The sequence below is a fragment of the Chlorocebus sabaeus genome, chromosome 9 (genome assembly GCF_047675955.1).
Source record: "Chlorocebus sabaeus isolate Y175 chromosome 9, mChlSab1.0.hap1, whole genome shotgun sequence".
Lineage (NCBI taxonomy): Eukaryota > Metazoa > Chordata > Mammalia > Primates > Cercopithecidae > Chlorocebus > Chlorocebus sabaeus.
In genome coordinates, this window is record NC_132912.1 from 7,631,512 (window position 1) to 7,643,551 (window position 12,040).

Consider the following 12,040-nt stretch of genomic DNA (forward strand, 5'->3'; position numbering starts at 1 on the left):
AATAGAGTCTTGGTCTGTCACCCAGGCTGGAGTGCAGTGACCCAATCTGGTCTCACCGCAAACTCCACCTCCTGGGTTCAAGAGATTCTGCTGCCTCAGCCTCCCGAGTAGCAAGTTGCTGGGACTACACGCATATGCCACCACCATGCCCAGCTATTGTGTGTGTGTGTGTGTGTGTGTGTGTGTGTGTGTGTGTGTGTGTGTGTTTGGTAAAGGTGGGGTTTCTCCATGTTGGACAAGCGGGTCTTGAACTCCTGGCCTCAAGTGATCTGCCCACCTCAGCCTCCCAGAGTGCTGAGATTACAGGTGTGAGCCACCACACCCGGCCTCTAGGTTAACATTTCTTAACCTGAGGTTTATGGACTTCACCTAGAGAGTTTATTATTTTTTCTGAATGGTATAACATAGTTTTTGAATCCTTCGAGGAGAGTTAAAAAGACTTCATGTATAGGTCTATAACCTCGGCAGAAATTTCAATTTTTTTTTTTTTTTTTTTGAGATGGAGTCTCACTCTGTCTCCCAAGCTGGAAGGCAGTGTCGCAATCTCGGCTCACTGTCACCTCTGTCCCCCAGGTTTAAATGATTTCTCTGCCTCAGTCTCCTGAGTAGCTGGGATTACAGGTGTCCTCCACCATGCCCAGCTAATTTTTGTACTTTCAGTAGAGTCAGGGTTTCACCATGTTGGCCAGGCTGGTCTCAAACTCTTGACCTCAAGTGATCCGCCCACCTTGGCCTCCCAAAGTGCTGGGATTACAGGCATGAGCCACCACATCTGGCGGAAATTTCAATTTAAAAAAATAAATTTTAAGAAATCCTATTCTTTAAGGAGATCATGACTTGAAAAGCACAGGAATCATCACTGTCACTGTTCTAGGTATTAATTTATGGGGACATGACTTGTTGAGAATATAGGATTTCTTTTTTTCTCCTGTCTCATCTAAATTACTTGAATTAAACTAAGGTCTTCATTTGAACTGCTACGTGCCTAGGCTTCAGAAACATCCAGATTTCTGAAATGTCAACTTTGTAAGAGTTTTGATTGGAGCTTTTGCCAGTCTCAGGAAATTCTTTGTGCTTTTGTACTAAGAATCTCTTGTGACCTATTTGGTAAAATGTCAACATGCTACATTTATTGGTCTTCTTAAAAAAAAAAAAAATCTCTTTGTAAAATGATGTTATACAAGTCTGTGAACATCCTGGGGCCTTGAACCTCTCCTTTTTGGATTAAATATCTTTTGGAAACATAGTTCTATGTTTCTTCTTTCTTTCTTCACCAAGCAAACAAACAAAAGTACTATAAACCGTCTTTTCTGCTGTATAACTGAGCCACCAAATCATGCCGCTCTTGTGCAATATTTAAACCCTTGTTTTTCTCCCTCCCTCTCCCTTTCTGTTTACTTTTGTTTTGTTTTGTTTTTGTTTGTTTTGTTTTGAGACAGAGTTTCCCTCTTGTCACCCAAGCTGGAGTGCAATGTTACAATCTTGGCTCACTGCAACATCTGCCTCCCAGGTTCAAGCAATTCTCCTGCCTCAGCCTCCCGAGTAGCTGGCACATGCCACCACGCCCAGCTAATTTTTGTATTCTTAGTAGAGACGGGGTTTCACCATGTTGGCCAGGCTGGTCTTGAACTCCTGACCTCAAGCGATCCGCCCACCTTGGTCTCCCAAAGTGCTGAGATTATAGGCCTGAGCCAACATGCCTGGTCCTGTTCACCAGTTTTGAATTTTTACTGAGGTTAAGCATATGAAATGTTGCCTCTAGGAGGAACGTTGACAGAAATTGAGTTAATACAGAGTTTTCATGAAATAACCCTATCTGTACAGAACAACACAATTTATAATCCATCCCAGGAAGTTTCGTCCTCTACTAGCCACAAAATTAGTCGTACTTCATGTAACTGTATTAGTCATTTCAGGCAATATCCTTTAAATGGACACCATGTGTGTACTGGGATCTAAGATAAAGATCCAGATGAAAAAAAAATCCAGTTCTTCTTGCATAAGTTATGTTGATGAAAACTTCAATTCCATTTAATTTATTTATTCATGGGGAACCTCCGGGATGACGAACGCTGCAGAAAGTAGCAAGGAAGCCAATGTGGGAGAATGGACCCCATGGACTTTCAGTCTCATTGGGTAGATGAGATGCGTGCCTGTGAAACACCAAGGAAATACTACGTCAAAAATACACTTCAGTTTTAAAACACACCCCATGTAATTCAACAGGAAGTCAGAAGAGGACAGAATTGGGGACATTGACATCGTTGAAGACAGAATTCTAAAAATACATCTGGATGAAGTCCAAGGGGGCAGAGAAAGCCCTGGAAGCTGGGACAACAGCATAGCAAAGGCTCTCCCAGGATCACACAATGCTGCACGGGAAAGGAAGGCATGAAAGTGCCTGGAAGAGAGGGAGAAAGCACAGGGGGGTGCAAGTGGGTAGACCTGGGCTGAGTCTCGGCCTTGATGGCACTACAGCTGCAAGAGAAAGAGGGTGACACAGGTGGACCTCCAGAAAGAGTGAGGTGCCCCCTGAACTGCAGTTGCCTACAGGGTCAAGCAGTGCCCATGGCACCAATGACTGGCAGAAGACGTGGACAGGTATGGTGGAAGAGGGAAGCAGAAAAGAGGAAAGGATCAGGAGATGAGAAAGGGACAAAGAAGAGAAAGAGAGGGAGGGAGGAAGGGAGGGAAAAGCAGTGGCCTGCGTGGTAGCTCATGCCTGTAATCCCAACACCGCAGAAGACAGAGGAGGGAGAATCACTTGAGCCCAAGAGTTCGAGGCTGCAGTGAGCCATAATTGCATCATGGTACTCCAGCCTGGGCAGCACAGCAAGACTCCATCTCTAAAAAAAAAGAATTGTAAAAAGTATATGAAACAAAAGTAATAGCCTCCTCTGACTAACTACCTACTTGTGACAAGGGCTTCACAGAAACAACCCAACTTGGTGGCATTTCTTTTCTTTTTTTCTTTCTTTTTTCTTTTTTTTATTTGAGACAGAATCTCACTCTTTTGCCCAGGCTGGCTTACAGTGGTGCAATCTCGGCTCATTGCAACTTCTGACTGCCAGGTTCAAGTGATTCTCATGACTCAGCCTCCTGAGTAGCTGGGGTTAGAGGCACGCACCACCATACCTGGCTAATTTTTATATTTTTAGTAGAGATGGGGTTTCAGCGTGTTGCCCAGGCTGGTCTTGAACTCTTGACCTCAAGTGATCCTCCCGCCTTGGCCTCTCAAAGTGCTGGGATTACAGGTGTGAGTCACTTCGCCTGGCTGGTGACTTTAACTTTTTAATATTTTTCTTTTCATAAAAAATGATTCAGTAGGTAGTTTCCCAGGTAATAAACACAGTCATACGTTGCTTAATGATGGGGAAATATTCTGAGAAATGCATTGTCAGGCGATTTTGTTGCTGCAAGAACACTGTAGAGTGAACTCACACAAACCTAGATGGCATAGGACATAGTCTAGGCTAGAGGGCATAGTCTATTGCTCCCAGACTACAAATCTATACAGCATGTGGCTGTACTGAACACTGCAGGCATTGTAACACAATGGTAAGTATTTGTGTAGCTAAGCATAGAACAGGTACAGTAAAAATATGGTGTTATAATCCTATGGGACCACCATCGTTTATGGTGACCATCACTAACTAAGACATCACTATGCAGTGCCTGCCTGTGCAGCCTCACAGAGATCCTTTGATCCTCTTAACTGGCCTCCTGCTGGGACTGAGGGCTCCCTGACATAGATGAACATCTTCATGTACCTGTAATCGTTCAGATTACCAATAAACACATGAGTTAAAAGAAATTGAAACTCAGCCAGGCTCAGTGGCTCACGCCTGTAATCCCAGCACTTTGGGAGCCCGAGGTGTGCGGATCACGAGGTCAAGAGATGGAGACCATCCTGGCCAACATGATGAAACCCCATCTCTACTAAAAATACAAAAATTAGCTGGGCGTGGTGGCGTGCCCCTGTAGTCCCAGTTACTCAGGAGGTTGAGGCAGGAGAATCGCTTGAACCCGGGAGGCGGAGGCTGCAGTGAGCCGAGATCACGCCACTGCACTCCAGCCTGGTGACAGAGTGAAACTCCATCTCCCCAAAAAAAAGAAAAAGAAAGAAATTGAAGTGTCCATCAATATAGTTTATGTGGGATGACCTTGATTTTTTTCATGTGGCTTCCCTCCTTTGATCCCAGTCCACACTTAAAGTCCAGTTAGAAGAGTGTGATCCCAAATGGCTCGGGTTGTGGGAGGCCCCACCCTGCTGAAAGTTCCCCTGCAGCCTCTCAGAGTCTGATTCCCAAGACCAAGCAGTTCAACACATGTCCTATTAAGCAGTTAATTATTTCTCTTTGATACTGGCTTTTTTATCTTTTAATACAACAGTTTTACTGTCTCTGATAATTACCCTGTCTCAGATAACTCTTTTAAATCTAATGAGGCGTGGCAAGCCCTGCTTAACAAGGCGACACATCATTAACTTCTGCCTCTTTATTTGTCATCATACCACACTCAATGACTGTATCAACAGCAGATGCGGAACCCATAGCTTGCCACTGGCAACACCGAGGGAGGTGATCTGCTGTCAGGTCAGTTAGCCCTGGGTCTTCCAGGAGCCACTCACAGCCCTGGGAGCTCTCCTGCCCATAGGCCAGGTGAAGGCCCCTCCAATGTCACTCAGCTCCCCACTCACCTACCAACAAGACCTGTGGGCCAGGACCTCTGTTTTCTCCACCCTACACCCAGGAGGCTGTGATGTTTTGTCTCCAAAGTCCGTGATGGAGAAGTGGTGAGAAGGAGTGCCAGGACCACTGAGTTACTCAACAGACTTTGAATCAGTCTAGCTAATCTGTTCACCACCTGTGTGGCTTTGGGAACACCACTTTACCCCTCTGAACCTCCTTCCTTTCTCTTCTTCCTTCCTTCCTTCCTTCCATTCCTTTCTTTCTCTCTCACTTCCTTCCTTTCTTTTTCTTTCTCTCTCTCTCGCTTACCTTCCTTCCTCCTTTCCTTCCTTCCTTCTTCTTTCTTCCTTTTTTTTCTTTCTTCCTTTCTTTCATTCCTTCTTTTCTTTTCTTCCTTTCTTTCATTCCTTCTTTTCTTTTCTTCCTTTCTTTCCTTCTTTCCCTTCTTTCCCTCTCCTCCCTCCCTCCCTCCCTTCTTCCCTTCCTTCCTTTTCTTGACAGAGTCTTTTTCTGTTGCCCAGGCTGAAGTGCAATGGCATGATCTCAGCTCACTGCAGCCTCCACCTCCCAGGCTCAAGCAATTCTCCTGCCTCAGCCTCCCAAGTAGCTGGGACTGCAGGTGCACACCACCATACCTGGCTAATTTTTGTATTTTTAGTAGAGACAGTGTTTCACCATGTTGGCCAGGCTGGTCTCAAACTCCTGGCCTCAGGCAATGCACCCACTTTGACCTCCCAAAGTGCTGGGATTACAGGTATGAGCCACCGCAGCTGGCCCTGAACTTATTTCTTTATCCAAAACAATGACAACAACATATTCCTCCTTCAAGAGGCTGACTAAGAGAATCATAACACCTCTCTGGAGTGGTACAGTCACACACACATAACAACATCTCAGTGATGCACCGCATGTAGGATGGTGGTCCCATAATATTATCATACTGGGTTTTTACTCTCCTTTTTCTATGCTTAGATAAGTTTAGATATGTAAACACTCACCATTGTGCTGCAATTGCCTGCAGGATTCCGCACAGTCACATGCCCGGAAGGTTAAAGGAGACAGGTGCTATCTATGATACCAAGCCACATTACTCTGGAAGAAAACAGAATAATTTCTTTTAGTCCACTCTGGGGATGTGGTAAGGTATAAATATGCACAGAGTGAAGGCGCTATGGAGAATCTGTTTCTTTAGGTCCCCTCTCTCCCTCATATTTTATTTAACCCCCTATAACCCTGTAACTGCTTACACTGTCACTCGCAAGTCATTTCGTGAGTCTCGGGGTTTACTTTTCAGCATCTACCCATGTTCTAGGCAGGTTGCTTTAACGGCCTGTGAGCTGAGGATGATCTCTGTCGTTTGGGAGCTTATACTCTGATGCGGGAGAGAGCCACAACGGAGTACTCACGGAAGGCTGACAACACCACGACTTTATGCAAAGCTGTTCACCACCTGTGTGGCTTTAGGAAAACCACTTCACCCCTCTGAACCTATTTCTTTATCCAGAACCATTTGTGTTGGATTGCTTTTCACGTCTGTATTCCCGCTGCCCAGGGCACCACCTGGCACATCTACATCAGGTCAAGTTCAAAGTGCTAAGTACATACACATGGTGGGCTTCATTATGAGTGAGTGTGATGAGAGGAGGAGGAGGAGGAGGAGAGTTCTCAAACGGGGTGCCGTTCTGAGGTCACCATGTGCATGGTGAAACGTGCAGAAAATTTGGTGCCAAAAGATTTAGTGGGAGCTCTAACTCCCTCACCTGTGAGCACTGCCACCTAAGCCAAGGCACAGAGCTGTGACTTATCATTAACACGGGGTAGGGATGCCTCCTCACAGGACTCATGCAAACATACATGGAATATCTGAGCCCTGTAAACTGTACGTTACTAATTATTGTTCAAAATATTATTACTGATTTTGGTCACTTCTTGGGCTGGGGGTCACCGAGGGAATGACTTAGCATAGAAAGGGGTGTTTTAAAATTAGATTTGCTCTGTTAGGAGGACTAAGATCGCTGCCATTGCATGTGTGAAAGCATCTCTCTACCATCTTTTCCCACCCACATTCTTGCTTTGCGGCTGGACTGGTAGCTAAGTCTGTTTCTGTAAATGAGCTTCAGAGGCTCCTGGAAGCTTTCCATTTTATCAGGACTACTGCTACAGTTTTGGAATTAATCTCAAACGCATATCTTTAATAGAAGGCCAGTTTTAATCTGAGCACATAAATCTTTTATTTTTGGACGATACAGGTTGAGTGAGTTGCCACGTGTTTTCCAGGTTATCCTCTCATGAGCTCAATTAGTTTACAATAGACAGTAACAAACTATATTTTTGTGCCTTACAAGCCGGCAAGACCACCGGACTATTACTGTCAAACTCCCTTCCGGAGCCCAAAGCAGACGGCCATGGGACGGGGTGCTTTGTAAAATGTCAAAAACAATAGGCGATCTCCACATTGCTACCCCGTTACCCCCAGAAAAGCCACGTCTGTTTACCTCACTGCTGCTTAGAGCACCCAAACATTGTCACCGGGGTGCTTCTTGTCTGTTCTCTATGACCCGGAAGTTTCTTTCTCCCATAAGTGAAAAAAGCGAGAGCTGAGAGAATACAGCCCCATGAGCTGTGGGTCCTGCTGGACTCCACGTTCACAACTTTACGTTGGAAACTGTAGAGCGATGACTTGTGTGTGATTTCCTGATCATGCCCTGGTCCCCAGGACAGTCCCACAAGAGAGCTGGGCTAGAAGCCAAACTGAGGGGAGCTGCCCCACGAGACACCCTAGAATTCAGTCTGCCTAAGACAGTAAGCTCCCTGAGGGCAGAAACCACATCTGCCGTGTTCTCTTTTATACCCATGGTACTGAGTGCAGCACTCTGCACAAAGCAACACCTAGCAAGTATTTACGGGGTGATTGAATGAACGCCTAGCGGCCCCTCACCTGAGTACCCTCCCATCCAGAGCCGGGGAAACTCCAGTCAGAACGCTCTTTAGAAGGCTGACTCATGAGGGACCCTCCCCCCTTAGGCCGAATGAGGCATCTGTTCTTCCTGCAGGGCCACCTCAGCAGTCTCAACATGTCCATCATATGTCACTATCAAATTATTATGTTCAAGGGCAAAACCCCATCTCTACAAAAAAATACAAAAGTTAGCCAAGCATCGTGGTGCACGCCTGTAATCCCAGCTACTTGGGAGGCTGAGGCAAGAGAATCGCTTGAACCCAGGAGGCGGAGGTTGCAGTGAGCTGAGATCAGGCCACTGCACTCCAGCCTGAGCAACAGAGACTCTGTCTCGAAACAATAAACAACAACAAAAATTCTTATGTTCATTCACAAATCCATTCTTTCAACAAAATTAACTGAACATGTGCCATGTGCCAACAGTATCCTTCTTTTAAAAAATACATAACACCCGGCTAGTTTTTTGTAATTTTTTACTAGCCGGGCGAGGTGGCGGCGCCTGTAGTCCCAGCTACTGGGAGGCTGAGGCAGGAGAATGGCGTGAACCCGGGAGGCGGAGCTTGCAGTGAGCTGAGATCCGGCTACTGCACTCCAGCCTGGGCGACAGAGCGAGACTCCGTCTCAAAAAAAAAAAAAAAAAAAAAAAACATAACACACTTGGGAGTGGTGGCTCACACCTGTAATCCCAGCAGTTTGGGAGGCTGGATCACTTGAGGCCAGGAGTTCAAGACCAGCCTGACCAACACAGCAAAACCCCGTTTCTATTAAAAATATAAAAATTAGCCAGGTGCGGTGGTGCACACCTGCAGTCCCAGCTACTCGGAAGCATGAGACTCTCTTGAACCCAGGAGGTGGAGGGTGCAGTGAGCAAAGATTGTGCTACTGCACTCCAGCCTGGGTGACAGAGTGAGACTCTGTCTCAAAATAATAATAATAATAATAATAATAATAGTACATTAACATGACCCAACTTTCAAAATTAGATAAGGTAAGAAATGAAATGTCTTCCCCACTGGTAGTCATTGTTATTAGATTTTGAACAAAACAGCAGGCTCAACTCACCCTGTCCATCCCCATCCAGGTTACAAAATTGTCCCATTTTTCCCAACTCCTACAGTGCATTTTCATGATTGGGAATGTGGTCTCTTCCTTTACTCATATGTAATAATTCATGCCATTTACCGAACGGTGGAGTCAAGTCAAGTGAATTCGCAGTGGGCCGGTGGGTGTCTGTCCGACGCTGACCTGCTTGCTTTCGCGGCGCCTTCAGTGCAACCCTACAGTTGCTGATCCCGAGTCCACCTGCGCTCCTGCTGTTCCGGGAGCTGATCAGGTGGATTCACTAATTTGGGCTTAAGTCTGAAGTACACGCACTTTCTGCGATCTCCGGGCTCCCTTATTCCCAGCGGGAATTGCTGAGAAAATGAGGAGGGGCTGCTTTGTAATTTTCTGACAAATCAATGAAGTTGAAACATCTGCTGGAGAGGTATCACGTGATCTTCATGAGTGACAGCTGTCTTTTATAGATAGGGGAGGGAAATATAGATGACGCAATAGAAAGTAGCTCTACTACAAATCAGCGAAATGAGAAATCTACTGACGGTGAAAATATACACTCTTCAGTGTTACCTCACAGCATGAGATAATCCATCCGCCCTTCTTTCTGTTGACTTTTTCTTTTTCCTTGTATTGAGGGGGGACTAGGACAATAACCCAGTAGATGGCGCTCATTGTCCGTTTATCTGCCACTGTGTGCCTCTGTCACTAGGTTGAGCTCAATTTTAAGATTTGAGAGCTAGAGGGCAAGATTTCCTTAGAAATGACACCGACTTAAAGGAAAAAATAATTTTTTTAAAAGCTCTTTTAAAAATCTCTTTGACGAGACTATGTCTATGAAGGTCCCAAACTTCAAGTTGCAAGTCTCAGCTTGTAGCAAGGAAATCAGAGATGTAAGGGAGCTTTGCCACCAAACGTGGCTGTGACTTTCTGAAGGTGAGCACTAGGAACCATGGGGAGAGTGACTCGTGGACAACCCTCCACAGTTCTCATCCAGCTCTGCTGTTGCCTGGAAAAAACGTCTCAGATCTGTGGGCTTTATCTGTGGTCAATCATTCTCCATGAAATGAGGATTCTGGTTCTTGGGCATTTCAGGTGGAAGCACAGAAGAGACGCCGCTCCTGTGAGTCTGGGAAGATCCTGTCTGTCATCTGGACGTCATAAAAGCCACTTTCGGAAACACTGATGTCACTTTTGGGGAACAGTCGTCATGATCCAAGGCTCTTCCTTGGGTTTGAACTCAGAGGGCCAGAGTCAGCCTAGGGAATGGTGATTGGCACATGGAGGTGTCCTGGCAGCCATGGCCACCAAGGGGCGGTCGGCCCTCCTGTCCCCGCCACCCTCAGCCCTGCTGCTGGGCCCTTCCAGGCCTTTCTCCCAGCTCCCTGCGTCCCCTCAACCTCCTGCTCTCACCCGCTTTGTGACTCCAACCAGAACAGCCCGTCACTTCATTTCTTAAGAGTCTTCCTTTTGTGCCTTTCACATTTTCCTCTAAAATTTAAACTAATGATTTGTATGTGGTGTGTATACATTGTGTGTGGGATTATATATTATGTGAGGGAGTATGTATTGTGTGGGGTGTATATATTGTGGGGAGTGTATATATTGTGGGGAGTGTATATATTTTGGGAGGATGTATATATCGTGTGGAGGGGGATGTATATACTGTGGAGGATGTATATATTGTGAATGGTGTATATATTGTGTGTAGGATGTATATATTATGTGGGGGAGTATATATATTGTGGAGGAGTGTATATATTTTGGGGAGGATGTATATATTGTGTGGAGGGAGATGTATATATTGTGTGGGATGTATATATTGTGGAGGGTGTATATATTGTGTGGAGGGAGATGTATATATTGTGTGGAATGTATATATTGTGGAGGGTGTATATATTGTGTGGAGGGAGATGTATATATTGTGTGGGATGTATATATTGTGGAGGGTGTATATATGTGTGGAGGGAGATGTATATATTGTGTGGAATGTATATATTGTGGAGGGTGTATATATTGTGTGGAGGGAGAGGTATACATTGTGTGAGTTGTATATATTGTGGGGGTTGTATATATTGTGGGATGTATATATTGTGGAGGGTATATATATTCTGGGAGGATGTATATATCGTGGGGGTGTGTATATATTATGTGGGTTGTATATATTGTGGAGGGTGTATATATTGTAAGAAGTGTATATATTGTTCGGGGAGTGTGTATATTGTGGAGGTGTATATATTGTGTGGAGGGGATGTATATATTGTGTGAGATGTATATACTGTGAAGGGTGTATATATTGTGGAGGTTGCATATATTGTGTAGGAGAGTGTATATATTGTGTGGAGGTAAATTATATATTGTGTGGGATGTATATATTGTGGAGGGTGTATATATTGTGTGAGTTGTATATATTGTGGGGAGTGTATATATTGTGTGGAGGGGGATGTATATATTGTGGAGAGTGTACATATTGTTGGGTGTGTACATATTGTGGAGAATGTATATATTGTGGGGGTTGTATATATTGTGGAGGGTGTATATATTGTGGGGTGTATATATTGTGTGTGGGGGATGTATGTATTGTGTGAGTTGTATATATTGTGGGGGTGTATATATTGTGTGGAGGGGGATGTATATATTGTGGAGAGTGTACATATTGTTGGGTGTGTACATATTGTGGAGAATGTATATATTGTGTGAGTTGTATATATTGTGGGGGTGTATATATTGTGAGGAAGGGGATGTATATATTGTGGAGGGTGTATATATTGTGGGGTGTGTATATATTGTGGGGGTGTATATATTGTGAGGAAGGGGATGTATATATTGTGGAGGGTGTATATATTGTGGGGTGTGTATATATTGTGGGGGTGTATATATTGTGAGGAAGGGGATGTATATATTGTGTGGTTTGTTTATATTGTGGGGGGTGTATTGGGAACAGTTACTTCAGATCCACAGAGAATGGAACCTGTTCCCATGTGCTGTGACTGGCCAGAGACCCCAGTGCCTGTGACCTCCTCTGACCCTGGAAGTGAGGGTCAGAGGAGGTCACAGAGGCCAAGGAAGGGTGCTCCCTCGTGCTGTCACCAGGCTGATGAGATGCAGGTGACAACTTTCCCCAGACCACCCTGATGCGTGTCCACTTCCATTAAAATCAGTGTTATGATGGCGTTGGCACTTGGCTCCTGGAAAGGGGACCCCGAAGATGAAAAGTCAGGCGAGCACACCCCGCCCCTTCCTGGGTGGCCTCCAGAAACCATCTCCCTAGCGCTCCCCACTTTCTGCTATTTAGGGCACTTTACGATACTTGTTACATTCATTGGGCAGACAT

General features: G+C 45.2%; 1 long non-coding RNA gene across 1 annotated transcript; it reads right to left on the minus strand.

Annotated features, from left to right (window-relative positions):
- Positions 1-1,200: 1,200 nt before the first annotated feature.
- Positions 1,201-9,047, minus strand: LOC140712482 (uncharacterized). Its single transcript, XR_012094088.1, has 3 exons — positions 8,833-9,047; positions 5,690-5,783; positions 1,201-2,846 (listed from the first exon to the last, which is right to left on the minus strand). It is a non-coding gene; the product is annotated as an uncharacterized lncRNA (long non-coding RNA).
- Between the last annotated feature and the right edge of the window lie 2,993 nt (positions 9,048-12,040).